Source organism: Gymnogyps californianus, chromosome 7 (genome assembly GCF_018139145.2).
Source record: "Gymnogyps californianus isolate 813 chromosome 7, ASM1813914v2, whole genome shotgun sequence".
NCBI lineage: Eukaryota > Metazoa > Chordata > Aves > Accipitriformes > Cathartidae > Gymnogyps > Gymnogyps californianus.
Window position 1 is genome coordinate 2,777,012 of NC_059477.1, and position 14,130 is coordinate 2,791,141.

Below are 14,130 nucleotides of genomic sequence, written 5' to 3' on the forward strand. Positions count from 1 at the left end.
CATTTGAACACAGGCAAAAATTACTTGATTGCTCCAGAGAAGTACATTTCTGAAAACATACTCAGAGATACATACTAATATAAAGTTTATAGCATGGAATTTACGTGTTTTGGCATATGCTTAGCTTGCCAGGTCAGAGGGAAACAGCTTGTGTGTGACTTAAATGAATAATGCACATTTCATTTTGTTTCAGGACTCTCTGCACATGTAATGCTTTCTTTACATGAAACTGTACAGTAGACAGCTCGCTCTGGCAGCGGTGGTAGCCACTGTGTATGCATCCTGGCTAGCCTGAGGTTTTATCGCACAGCAATTGTTTTAAAAGAGAAAAGTTAATTATGCTAGAAAGTGCAAATGATGGAAAACTGCTCTGCTTTTAGATAGTGTTTTTCAAATAATGTGGTAGGAAGAGTTGGAGCTTCTGTCCTCTCTCTTGGCATCTTTATGATGTTGCTTAGAAATACTGGAAGACTTTTCCGTTGTTGATGTCTGGTTAGCAGAGCTCAAGAGATCTGCTGCGGTTAAGTCTTGAAATAATTAATGCCCTCCTAATGTATGAAAGAGTTGGATCCAAGGGAAGTTGAACCTGATTTCCCTGTCATTACCCACTTGAATACCTTCGTTTCCCCTCTCACGCAGCTGGGACGCTACACTGATCCTTCTTTAATTTTAAGCAAGTTCTTGACCTGCTTATCTTGGCATGGCGCTCTTCCCATAGATAAAGCAAGCATTGATGTCTTAATTACCTTACCCCTATAGCTGGCTCGAAGCATAACAGTTTTGAAGCATCTTTGTAACTTGCTGGGGGGGGGAGCAGGTGAAGACAAGCTGGACTGAACAGCTTTATGCTCTACATGGCAGCCGGCCAGCCTGTTCATACCTCACGCCCTGCTGTCTCGTGCCCACTTTGGGTGTCGGAGGATATAGAAGGGTGATGGCTAAGGTTTTGGTGTGAGAGGAGGGTCAGTGAAGATGCAAGCATCTCTGTAAGGTTGTATTTCATTACTCGCATACGCAGCGAGTAGTTCCAGACTCACTGTAGTATTTTTCCTTGCAGCCGTTGCTTCTGAAATTCAGATTGGTACATTGAGTGCATTATCAGCCATGGTATCTCTTCTTTGGGGTTTTTCTTCACAGAATTTGTTTCTTCTGAAGAAGCTGCCTTCGTTGAATCTTTCTTTCTTAAAGGCCACGTTTGAGGTCTGTCTGGTTATTGCGTTACTGGACAGAAGGACCAGCAGCAGCAAGACAGAGGAGCTTTTTTTAAGAAAGCTGATTGATCCAAGCAGTCATTGCTGGGTTAAAAACAAACAAAAAAAGGAACTGCTAATCAGTAAAGTATTATTTAAAAAAAAAAAAAAAGAAATAAAAATTTTTTAAAAAGTAGCAGGACAGACTGAAGCTGAGAAATAACTGTCAGCAGCTCACCTGTGCGTCAGTCTATATGTCACTCAGTACTCTTGTGTTTAGGTAAGACTGAAGAGCTGCATTGCAGAGAGTGATTTCAAAATATTACGTGAGTATTAGCAGTGTAAAAAAGACACTGTCACAGTCTGTGCCTGGCTTGTTAGTGTGAACTTTCATGTGGTCAAGTATATTGACAGTGGTTTTTATGCAGAGGGTCACAGCTTCTGTTGGGTGGGAGACCTGTCGGTACTTGGTGCTCAGCTTCTGGAGTGCTGGGAGGACTTCTGATATCTCTGCGGTTATCTGTCGTGCAGCTAAAAACATTTGCAAATTATCCCTTGCAGTCTGTGCTGCTGCCTCAGAGCTTTTTCTCAGTTGTTAGTGCTGGCAAAATGCTGTCTTCATCTTGCGTGATGCTTTAAAATTGATCGCAGGGCTGAAATTGTTACTATTTTTTCGTTGGGAGGTTTCTGTACACGGATCTGCTGTACAGAGGAGGTTTGGACCAAACGCAGAAAGAATCAGCATTTGCTATTTTTATTTTTAGGCCTGCAAATACACTACATTCTCACTGCTTCACGTGTTATCTCTTCCCCAAAACAGCGAAGTTTTCTGTTGTTCTGTGCTTTTGCCAGTGCAGACTTGATACCTGAAGTGGAGTAATATTCACCACGGTTAGAAGTGAGGACAATATTTCATTTAATTGTTTGATGTGGTCGGGAACAGACTAATTTTCCTTCTACTGTTAGGTAACTGTGTACAGGTTACTGAAAAAGCTAAGATATTAAAAGAATACCACTGCTCAATTAAAATGTCACGTTTAACATTGCCCCTAGAAATAGAATTCATAGTCTTTGCTTATACATGGTGATAGCCCAGGCCCACTAAAAGCGTTTCTTGGCTGAGATTACCTGTTTTCCACTAACTTATGTTCCTAGAAATGTCTGAACTTACTTTCATTCAAACATCAAAACCGAAAAATTCAATGCATTTTTATTGTTGAAACAGTCAAATAACGCTTATCTTAAATGATGTCTTCATTTGAAGACAACAATGGTCTGTGATTAAACACTGTTCAGAAGCTGCCCCTTAAATATGGATTTCAGTGCCAACTTTGCTGATAAATATAGGTATTAGGATGTCTATTTGAATGCCTGTAACTGACGTGTTTAAAATTCATTCTTTCACGAGTGCCCAACAGATAGTTTTCTCTGTCTCTTAGTGGAATTTCTTGTGTTTTGGGCAGCTGCCAGCACCTCAGCTGGTCTGATAGGGAGGCAAAGGCAAAGCCTCTTGCCTGTCAACTGGTGGGTTGTAGAATACGTGCCATGGGGATGCTGTCTCAGAGACTGGTACCCTTTGGCATAGGTGTCAGGGAGAGCACGTGGGCAGACTTGGGATAGCTTGGGTCAGGGAGTAGGAGCAGTCATCTCACAAGAGAGGCTTGGGGGATAGCTTTTATCTCCTAGCTCCCGCTTGATGTCTGCAGGGATGATCGCTGGTACCTTGTGTCTCTGCGAGGCAGTGCTTGCTGCTAGAAGACATAACACTCCATCCATAAGAGAGCTCAAAACTTCATTCAGCTTCTCTTCTAATCCCCAACATGGTCTGTGATTCAATAGCTCTTGAGCTATTGATTCTTGAGCTCTTCCTTCTTCTCATCACCTTCCCTTTCTAAAGCCTTCTTGGACCTAAGTGATCGTTTGCATCAAACACGTTCACTCTTTTTCTCCCTCATGCTTAAGCGTGGTGAAGATCTTTCCCAAGCTGCTTCCCGTAGCGTTGCTATGAGGAGAATAGAAGGAATTAGGCTAATCAGGGTGATGATGTTGTGAATTCAAGAGGGGTATATTCAGTTATTTGGTAATACGATTTATAACAGCCAAGCAGTAAGTGAAAGTTTTTTCTGTTCAGTCTAATTGACATAGGTGTCACGTGCAGAAGGAAAAGTTTAAAAGCATGTCATTCCTAGCACAGTGAATTTAGTCGTGCTTTGTGGCACTTCTTGTCTGAACAAGATTGTTTTTCTGGTTTTAAAGACTGTTTGATAAACAGACATACAATAACCATCTCTCAGTGACAGCTATCCTGATCTGTAAATGTGTTTACATCCCAAACATCTGGAAGCAGATATCTCTGGGAAATAATCACCTTAACAACAAAAGCCAAGTTCCAGTCCTTCTTGAGAGTTTCCATTTCAGAGATGTAAAAAAAAAAATAAAGACCTATATGAGAATATATGTAGAAAAACCCTCAAGATGACTCTTTCCTGCTGGGTTTCCACACTGATACAAGAGCTGGGAAAAATACTTTTCCCTTGATGTGTATGGTCATGGTAGGACAGTAACCAAACTGGAAGTGAAACAGCAGTGGGGAAACAGGAGTATTTTCTGTACTCTGTCAGAAAACAGACAAATGAGTAGAAGGTAAGGCTGATTCTGCTGTTGCAAAGCCAGACACCTTACCTGGAAAAAGGTTGACTTTTCCCTCCTAGAAGTTTTGCCATGACACCTTAAAAGTTGAAAGCTGGTCTCTGGGCTTTCTTGGGTTCTTGGAGGTGCAATTCGGGGTTTATCCTGTAAGAATTGGGATTCTGTGTGGCCGCTTCTCCCAGGCAATACAGAGGGGGTAGGAGGTTGTTTTAGTTTTGTTATATATAGGCTTTAAATAACAGATTTTTAACTGTGGCTTTATGAAAGGTGCTCGTACTTGTATGCTAACTTGGTAGGAATCTCTGAGTTGGGGGAAATGCAAGTTCGTTCCCTTTAATCTAAAGTTCTGTTACTTTTGTGGTATCTTAAAGTTGCTGAATGATGCTTAAGTAACTTAAATATAAACTAAATTTACATGGCAGCGGACATCATTCTGTTGATGTGTCTCCATTGGAAGTACTTCAGAAAAGGGTAACTTGTGGACTTGCTCAGTTCCAACTTTATCTACTAGTTGGTAGCATATTGCGGCGATGTCCTAAGGGCCAGCAGTCCTGTAAATCAGCCACTGGCCAAGTCTCTGTGCCTTGTAGAAGCTGACTCGGTTCTTGCTGACTTTGGAGCGGGAGTGGGTCCGGGTTTCAATTACTCCCAAGTTGAGTTGGACTTGAACTGGTTGACCTGAAGGTGAACTTATTCCTGAAATGTCTCCCAGGAGTCATTTATTTCTTCTCCTCTACAAACAACCCAAAGCCTGCACTGCAGCAAGAACCACTGATGTAGAAAGTTCACATCTAAAAATAGCTTATGGTGTAGCGATAAATTGTTTCCTGATTAACACTTCATTTAAATAATTTGGTGCTATTAAATTTACTTACAATAGTGACTGTACAGTATGCGAACTATCCTAAAATGTGTTAGCTACATAGCCATCGTTAAGTATGCTAAAGGTTGTTATCTGCTAACTGTATGTGACATTTCAGACATGTTATAAGAACGGCATCTTCACATTTTTATAAATGTGAGTTTTCTATCTGTTATTAATTGTGATCATCTATCAAATCAATGCAGTGGTCATTAAGTAATCTTATTTTACACTGAAGTGCTCGGAATCAGGCTGAGTTGGAATGGACTGCCTTCCAGATTTTTCTTTTAAAAAGGTAGAGAATTGGTGTTTCAATTAGACCGGTATACCTTCAAAGTAAGATTTCTGACATGGTATCTTCAGATTCTAGTACCTGTCTAATAATTCTGTTCTTTAACCACTGCATTTTTTTTTTTTTTTTAACCTTTTAAGCCTAACTTATATCTACAGCCCTGCCTGTCACGTTGGGTAGCCATTTTCCACAATATCTGAATTAATAGCTGCTAAGTCCGGTACTGAGAGCCAGTACCCTCTGAAGTGTGGCGTGCCATAATGCAGGAGGGGAAGCATGATGGAAAACGGTGGGTAGGATCACCCCTCTGTTGTGATGCGTTGGGAATTCAAGTCTCAATCCGAAGTATACTGAATTTATTGGTATTTTTGCAGATCATGTAATAATGTTTTTTTAATTGGAGGGTACTGTAAGGATTCAGATGTTGTGATCAGGCTGACGATGAGTAAAAATGCATATCAAGCCAAGAGCTTGCTAGTGTAGGCAATCGCTCCAAAGCCTGTAGATCTTGGGTGCCTTGGCAAATAAATGTAGAACTGAGTCCTAAATTGTTGAATCTGCTCTGAACTCCCTTACTCGTAGGTGACTGAGGTTGTGTGCTGGAGCAGTGTGTGACTTGACAGTGCCAGATTTTATCTGGTGGAGTTCCCACGAGGCCAGAGGTTGGTAGTTGGTAGTTATTTGCTACTAATTTTCTAGTCTAATGTGGTACGTGAGATGACTTGACTTAACGTGAAACGTTTTCCGCGCTTCAACTTGAGCGTGAGTTTTACGGTTTTGCCACATGTCACAAATGCAAGTTTGTGACTGACTTTTGTCATTAATCACTCAAGTCAATTTTCCATTTGGTTGGGTTTGCTGTTAGTTCAGTGATATACAGCGGTAGCGAATGAAAGGAGAAGTTGTCAGTTTGCTCGTTTCAACGGAAAAAAAAGCCCAATTTTAAGGGCATCTGAGATTTCCCTTTCATCCCACTAGAGGGGGATCCCTCAAGGTCGTCTTCTCCCGTTCCGTTGAACTAGGATTTGCCCTTTCCAGAACTAGAGAGAAATAAACTTTCACTGTTAGTACCCTATGTTCCTTAATATTGGGGAAAATGGAGTAGGGCAAATATTAGTGTTAATGAAATAAATATTTGATAAAAACACTGCATTTGTTAAATGCTGGGGAAAAAAAAAGTTTGCTTCGATTTTTCTCTTTAGAGAAAGAAGGAAACAACAAACTGTCTCAAGATTCTTTCTTGAGGTGGGCAAATGGTGCCCATCCCTAATGATGATTAGGTAGATAAAGGGTAGAAATGTGTCGTAAAGCTTCAGGCGGATGACTGTAGATGCCTGCCAAGATGCAGTCGGTGCTGCTCAGCCTGTGCCTGTTTCACTCTGGTTGATTTTTCATGCCTCCGTTGCACCGTATCCTGAATAAAATCACAGATCTGTCCTGTCCACCCGATGCAATCTCGCCGATTTTTGACGGTTACACGTTGTAATACTAACCGGTTGGATGTTAAGACCTCTGCAGAATTGCTCGTTCTTTTTCCCCCAGTGATTTTAAAATATTAAAGCCATCAAGAGGGTTGAAGCTGATTTACCAAAAGGGAAAAAAAATTCACAAATGTGTTTTGAGTATTGAACTGCCGTTGACATCTAAAGTCCCAACCATGCTGTTTTCCTCCACACTCCAGCAATCAGGACATCCAGCAAACCCATAAAAAACCAAACTAATAGCATGAATATTCAGTGACCTAGAATACTAATTATTGTCATGAATATTAATGTGATCGGACTTGCTTTTTCCTCTTCTCTTTCTCTCTGGCTCTTTTTTTTTTTTTCTTTTTTTTTCCTTTTTTTTTTTCCCCCTCCACTCAGCCGGCTCTAAAGATGGACCATAATGAGAGCATTTAAGAGAGAGAGCGCTCTCCGCCGTGACAGGGACCGGGGTAATAAGGAGAGCTTGATTAACGTGGTGCACTTGGGGGAGAGATGAGAAGATTCACGTGGGCCTGTTGTGGGGGAGGCAATGAGGCACCGGCGGCTGTGTTGCTGCTCCCTCAGATTAATGAGGCCTAAGAGTGCATTAGGAACAGTGACAAAGGTTTGATCTAATGGGCTCAGTCATTTTTCCTTTGAGTGACAGACGCACAGAAGTAATTGGCTGTGCAGAATGGCAGCTCATTGGCAGTACTTAAGGATACATTATCCCCGTTGTGTGGCCCGCAGAGGCTGTTTATCAAAACTGCTCACACTGCAGACATGCATTCACTTAGCTGCTGTTACAGTGGCAATAGCTATAAAAAAAAAAAAGTCATCTCGCATTCGTATCTATTGTCTCTTTTTCGAAAATAAAGTTTCTTTGTTCCATTTTCTTAAGTCTGGAGGATATTTGAATACCAGCAGTCATCCCTCCGCATCCTGAAGAGGCTCCGGTTGCAGCTCGCAGGGTTTGGGGAGGTTTGTAGGCTCGTGGAAAGCTCCCAAAGTTAGTTCAGTTAATCTTACCGGGTTTTGATGTAGATCCAGCGTGCAGGTAAGACCCTCCCCTCCCACCCCCTCTCCAATTTCATTATTAATAACTTCCACAGACAGTCAAAGGGATCAGGAAGCATTTTGTATCTTTTACCTCAGGCCCCTACCCATGCCTCGCTTTACACACGAGCAGCACAATACCCCTGAATTGGTTGATTTCGCACTGTTATTTTTTGCAAAGTTAAATTCACAGTTGTTAACAGGATTTACAACCAAATAACAGCAATACAAAGTAGAGCATTTGCCGGTGTAAAACGGTCGCCTCTGGGTCCAGATACAGTTTCTTAACAAGCAGGTAACTTGTCCAGAAAGCGAAGCATACCTTATTTATTGCTGTTATTTGTTAAAACTACTGAAAAAATACTAATATGCCTACTGGGAAAGGAAAGCACACTTTGATCCCGGCAGAATAAATGGTCTGGGATCTTGAGCAGAAGCCCTTGGTGAAGATCTTGGGTTTAACTTTCTTTTAGAAGAGATGTCTCCTCTGATGACTTAATTTTCCTCCACACTTGCTGTGTTGGTTTGGCATGCTCTGAGAATAATAGCTTTTCTCGTTATACTCCCAGCACCATGTCCTTCACTGCCAGGATATTTCTTGGCATTGCCTTGTTTGTTCATTAGTATTGACCCTTCTCGGTTTGTACACTACTAATCAAGCCCGGTTTGCAGAGGCTGCCCTGCCAGGCTGCGAGATGGAAGGCCTTCCTCTATTAATAGCTGCTTATCCTCAGGGAATTTGTTCAGTAAATAAATGCTTCTGAAAAAAATCTTAAAAAGAAGGAAAACCCACAAGCAAGTTGTCTGCTACAGTATTGAAAATGATTGTCAGTGTACTGAAGGAGAGTTTCAATACTGGAAAAGATACTGTCGTCTCACTCTTTCTTGTTCCATGTAAGAGTAACCTCAAGTTATTTTAGGTCCCTGATAAGCCCAAGGCGGAAACGATGTGCTGTTTGCACACTGCCGTCAGATCAAAACAGAATCTGTAGCAATACTTTAGTGGATTTTCCCCCATTAATAACCCCACTCAAGAACATGGTTATGGAAGTTGGAGCTCTCCGGCCCTAGTCCCACAGCTGATCTTCCTGATGAGAACGTGGCCAGACAGCGCTCTGACACCTGGGCAATACCTTCCTTTCCAAGGCGGATTTACTCCACTCAGTTGGAAAGTCAAGGAGCTGTAAATAGTAGTTTTCCCAGATTTCAGTGCGGGGCATGATCTCCAGAGTTGGCAAGGGAAGGAGGATGCATCTGTAAATAGATGGATGCTGGGGTCTGAGGCAGCAAACTGATGGAACCCAGAAGAGCCATCCCCAAATTTTCCTCAGCTAAAGCAGGAGTTGTCCTAACATTCATATTTATAGGCAAAGCAGAAGGCAGAAAGTGGCACGGCTTGGATGGTCAGCCACTTCTTAGGAAAGGTTTGTCCACTGGAAAGATTTTTGCACGACTCTGGGAATTAATTCATGAACGTAATGCAGAATTGAGGAAACGGGAAGGGAATGCTTTTCATCTTTTTGCAGCTAGCAAAGTGGCCTCTCTCACTTTCCTTTTGCACCCTAATGCCTGAAGAAAGTTCAGGGAGCAGTGTTGGGTACGGGTTTTGAACGGGCGACCAACAGCCAATCTAATCTACTTGACGGTGCCTTTTACTGAATTAGAGGGCATTTCAAGAATAGGCAGTATTCCTGCAACATAAATTGACCCAACATGATTTGAAACAATTAACCCTCTGATACCAAGAGTCAGGATTTCCTGACCCACAACTCTAATGTATTTTTCATTAGTTCTAACAGCTGGTGAGCGCAGCCCTCTGGCCTTAAGAGGTTTATTTCTTTTTTTGGAAGAGAAACTTGTCGTGAACATGAAGAGCGTAACACAAATAAAACAAGACCGTGGTGAAAGCGTAGCAGTAGGCTGTAGTTCATCTGATTCAGTCTTTCTGTGCTTCTGTGCAGCTGCTCTCTGCAGGTCTCATAGGCTGCTGCTTCATGGAAAAATATAGTTCTGCTTCACGACTCTTGCAATGTCTGCTCGTCTCATAAATTCAAGAGTATATTAGTTGCACTCCTGAATGTAACTTCTTGTAACTGATTTGTTTGGGAGAGATCACAAATGTGTCTGCAGCAGGAAATGGAGACCACCTCCATGTATTTAAGTCACTGGTATCTCACTTTTTAGGGTACGGTTGTGAATTATGTTCATTTTGCATTTGTAATTAGTGGGTGGCATCGTTGGTGAAGGCTTAGGTTAAAGTGATGTGTCTGTTAAAATAACCTGTGCTACCCAGTGATGATTCACTGTATAATTTTTGTTAAAATACAGCAAAAGAGGAATTGCTAAAATGCTGTCCGCCCTACTGTTCCGTTACAAGAGCAACATGACAAAACCCTGAATGGTTTATTTTTTGGTTGGGCAGGTTACTGCATATGTGTAAGATAACATTTATGTTAAACTTTATTGTATATTTTATTAAAATTTTTATAATGCACAGGGTGTTTATCTTTTGGTTTTTACTGCCTAGATGCACACTTAGCATCTTGTATGGTCCTGTGTTTGTATAGATCTTTGCTATTTTCATAATGTTTCTAAGTATTGTAATCTGACGTTGCATTTGTGGTCTGTTGTTTTGTAAATCTGAAACAACTGTGTGTGAAGAGCCAGCCCGAGTCCCTCTGTGCATAGGAAACGGAGACACTTTGTGCCCCCAGTGGGTGTGTTTCCATCAGCCTCTTAATATGTACATACGTACACATAGGCATGCTCTCCTCTGCTTAATTCCTCTTGTGCCGAGTCTCCCGTCTTTACTTCATCTTTGCTGTTGGCGGCTACTTACACTGAATAGATGGATATATAAATTGGACTTTGTGTGAGCACGCTCACTTTTCTCAGAGGCTCTTCTGCTGAGCATTGACCAAACCTGGAAATTACCTTGCATCTTAATTTGGATGGTTTTTGTAGAGCTTAATTGTTTGAACGTTTTGTAAGCGCGATCATAATGGGATATTTTATAATATCAGAAAAGATAGTTTTAATAAAGCTGTCTAGAGCTAGAAAGAGGAACTCTTCCTTTGATGCTCCTTTGGTAGATGAAAACATTTTTGTTCAATAGGAGACCAGCATCTTTTTTTGCTCATTTGAGACCGGTTCTGGCAACATACTGATATTCATTCAAATATAAATGCCATATTCACTTTGAAATGCAAATTGTTTAAAGAAAAATAGCATATGGTAGAGGTAAGTACCTTTTCAAATCAGCTCCCACACTTTACGGATGTGAGTACAGCTAAAATTATTCTTTGGAAAGAATCTGGAGCCTTTGACACATTGAAGCTTGAACTAATCAAGGCTTCCCAGTAAGCATATACACATATCCATATCAAGGAAACAGTGCTGAGAATACATGGATTAGCATAGTAATTTAACTGCCCCCTGCTAATCAACTTAAGCAACCAGCTGATGCATATATGATGTATTTGAAGAGGCACTCTTTCACAACTCCAGAATGGGCCAGGTAGCTGACCAAGGATTTCATGTTAATGTCGAGATCGGCATCTATCTGTCTGCGTATAGGTAGATACACATATGTGTGTGTATACGTGTACAGATGGGGAAGACAACAGATGCAGAATGCGTCAAGGCATTGCTTGTAAGATCTTGACGGAACGGCTTCATGTGCCTAACCCAATATATACAGGGTTTACTTTTCAATGGGTATTGCTGGCCTCCTCTTTTTAACCATCTCTCACTTGTCTGCTAAAAGACTGAGATGATTTCTGCTGTTGGGGCTTTATCCTTGAGCAAAAATAAAGGACGATCGCTTTGTGGAGGTCTAGATTGGGGTTTGCCTGTTACAGACGGGAAAAACCGTAGGACTGTTTTGTAGAAGCTTTGTGCAGCATACAAAGTGCGCAAGAACAGCAGTTGACTTCCAGTAGTCCTTGTTTTGGTGTGCCAGCAGTAGTGCCTACTGGGGTGGTGGAATACATGTCCAGGGCATGCTGCGATTAGACTGAGAAGTGGGAAAATTAGCAATGGATTGGGAAATAATGATTTTTAAATAAGGTTGTAAGTAACAAGTTTGTGCTAGAGCTGAACACATTCAGGAGGGGGAGAGGAAAGGGCACACTCTGTTTTCTGTAGTCCAGCCCTTCTGATATCTACCCATGGATTCTGGCTTGCATGGTCTGATATATCATGAAAACCTTACAGCAGGTGAACAAAGTGGAATTTAACCTTGAATAAATGTTATCGCAAGGGTTGCAGGTAGCAGGGTTGTCAGACTATGGCAATAGAAAAGACGGAGCTGAGTTGGGTTGCATCGTTGATCAGTAAAGTATTACGTGATGGGACTTGGCACCTATTTCTTGCTAGCAGCCCATACCTTTCAGAAATGTGAAGTGAAAGAAAAAAATCGTATTTGGTTTGCAGAATAAGTCACTTCCTCAACAGGTTAATGTTATAACGTGGGGTGTGGAGTTTCATAAGATGGCATTAAGGTGAAAGTAAAGCTTTTGGTGCTGACATGATGATGTAGGAGTCTTGATATTAGCTTTTTAAGGTTTTGCTTTTGTATCATGGTTAGAAAGTGACTGGACACTTCTGTTCAAAAATTTGTGAACTAGGCGGAAGGTGTCAACATACAAATATTGCTGCTCTCTGCATCTCAGCCACCCAGCACAGAGTAATGGGGATGTGTCATCCAGGCCAAGATGTCCAGTAATTGTTTCCATTTTCCCATGATACCTAGGAAACACTGCATCTCAGCTTTCACATACCAGTTTTCTCCTTCATGGCCTTTGTTACGAAGATGCTCTTGCAGGAATTCATCACGTGTAGCTTCCCATTTTACTAGGTGCAGCGTGGAAGATGGCTACAGGCTAAAAGCGCGCTTTTGTGGCATTGCTCTTGAGTCTGGCAGGGTAGATGCTTGTGAAAAACTAAGTTGTTTCCAAAGCCATTTACCAGAATAATCTAAAGATGCCCCAAAAGGTGCTACAGCAAAAACAAAAGACCTTTGACTGTCTTGGCGGTTCTTTACTGGCTCTTTTCCCCATTTCCCAACAATCCTTTTGAAGTGGGGGACCCAGAACTGAGTACAGTGTTTCAGATGCCCGTCATGGTGTGCCCAGCTTGTGGTTTGTGTTGAGTCCAGTGTTAACACACGTTCTGGCATCCATTGTTGACTCTTGAGTCCTTCACAGCAGTGCTGCTACTCAACCAACTGGTCCCCAGCCTCTGCTGCTATACCAGGTTGTTCTGCCCCAGGGCTGCTTAGGACTTCTCCTTGTTGAACCACATGGTGTTTATGTTGGCCTAAATCTCAAGTTTCTAGAGTCCATTTGGTCTCAAGCTCTGTCATTCATGTCAGCCACTCCCTTTAATTTGGTGTATCATCAAAATAATTTATTAATGTTCATAGTTTTTCTGGATTGTGAAAACCAGAGGAAAAGGGTATTTCAAAGTAAGCGTCAGCAGCATCACAGAAGTTCATTTGGAAGGAGGTATTTCTTTTAGGAGACCTCAAAATATATGTACTGTCAGCTAGTGTTTCCGTTTTCTATTGCGACTTCAAGATACCGAACTATAATTTGATCCTCTGCTTTGTACCTTTATTTCTGTAGGCCTGATTTCTTTGCTGAACATTTCTTTGGAAGATGTCTTTAGAAGGTGCTAAAATACCAGCACTAGCAAATTGCTCTCAGTTGATGGGGTCAAGCACACAATGTCCTGAAGAGGAGCAGTTGTTGGAGACATAAATTTTTTCAACAGTTTGGCAGATGATGCTCTGATTTCTGATTATGGAATTCTTTTGGACAAAAGGGTTGTCCAGGAAAGGTGATGAGAGAGGAATTAACATGCCAGTAGCTAAAGCACTGCCTTGGGAGGTTCCAACATGGTTCCAAAATCCACCTTAGACTTTGTATAATTGAGCAAATTAGTTTTTCTGTATGTATTTCATGTCTACAAAGTAGAGATTGCCACGCAGAAGTTCTTGAGACTGAGTAAGTACATTCAAGACTCAGGTGGAGAGATAGTGTAGTGATGGATCTGTGTTAAGGACTAAAGATGAGATTTAGTCTTGGGAAAGGGGAGGAGAGAAAGGGACAATTATGCCAACTCTAATAAACACAAAGTAGTTCACTAAGCTCTGCTGTCTTCCCAAAGGCTGCTCTGGGAAAAGACATAATGATAGAACTGGGAGTCAGGAGATCTGGGTTTTATTTTCAAGTCTGCCACAATCTTCCTTTGTGGCCCTGGGTCATTTAACCTCTGAAAAATGGGGGAAATGATAGCAGATAATTAACAACCTCACAGGAGCATTGAAAATTAATTCATTAATTTTTCTGAACTCATCAGTAGAAGGTGCAATGGAAATGCGAAGTGTTAGGGTATTTTATAAAACTGTGTCTGTTTCTTTCCCTTTATATGTGTTTGTAAAGAGTATTCTTAAATCCGTAAAAGACCTGTGGGGTACCTTTTGAGAGCCTGCCACGAGGAGTGAAACTAGCATTGTAAAATCTTTGTATCTTTGTAATATGCAAGTCCTGTGCTAGGAATAGAGTAAAATGTGCTCAGAAACCAAAACTGTAGAGCAGACTTTGGCCCATA

At 41.4% G+C, this 14,130-nt stretch overlaps 1 protein-coding gene across 1 annotated transcript in view; it reads left to right on the top strand.

Moving 5' to 3' along the window:
* The window catches only part of AGAP1 (ArfGAP with GTPase domain, ankyrin repeat and PH domain 1), a 385,969-nt gene that overhangs the window by 259,957 nt on the left and 111,882 nt on the right, over positions 1-14,130 (top strand).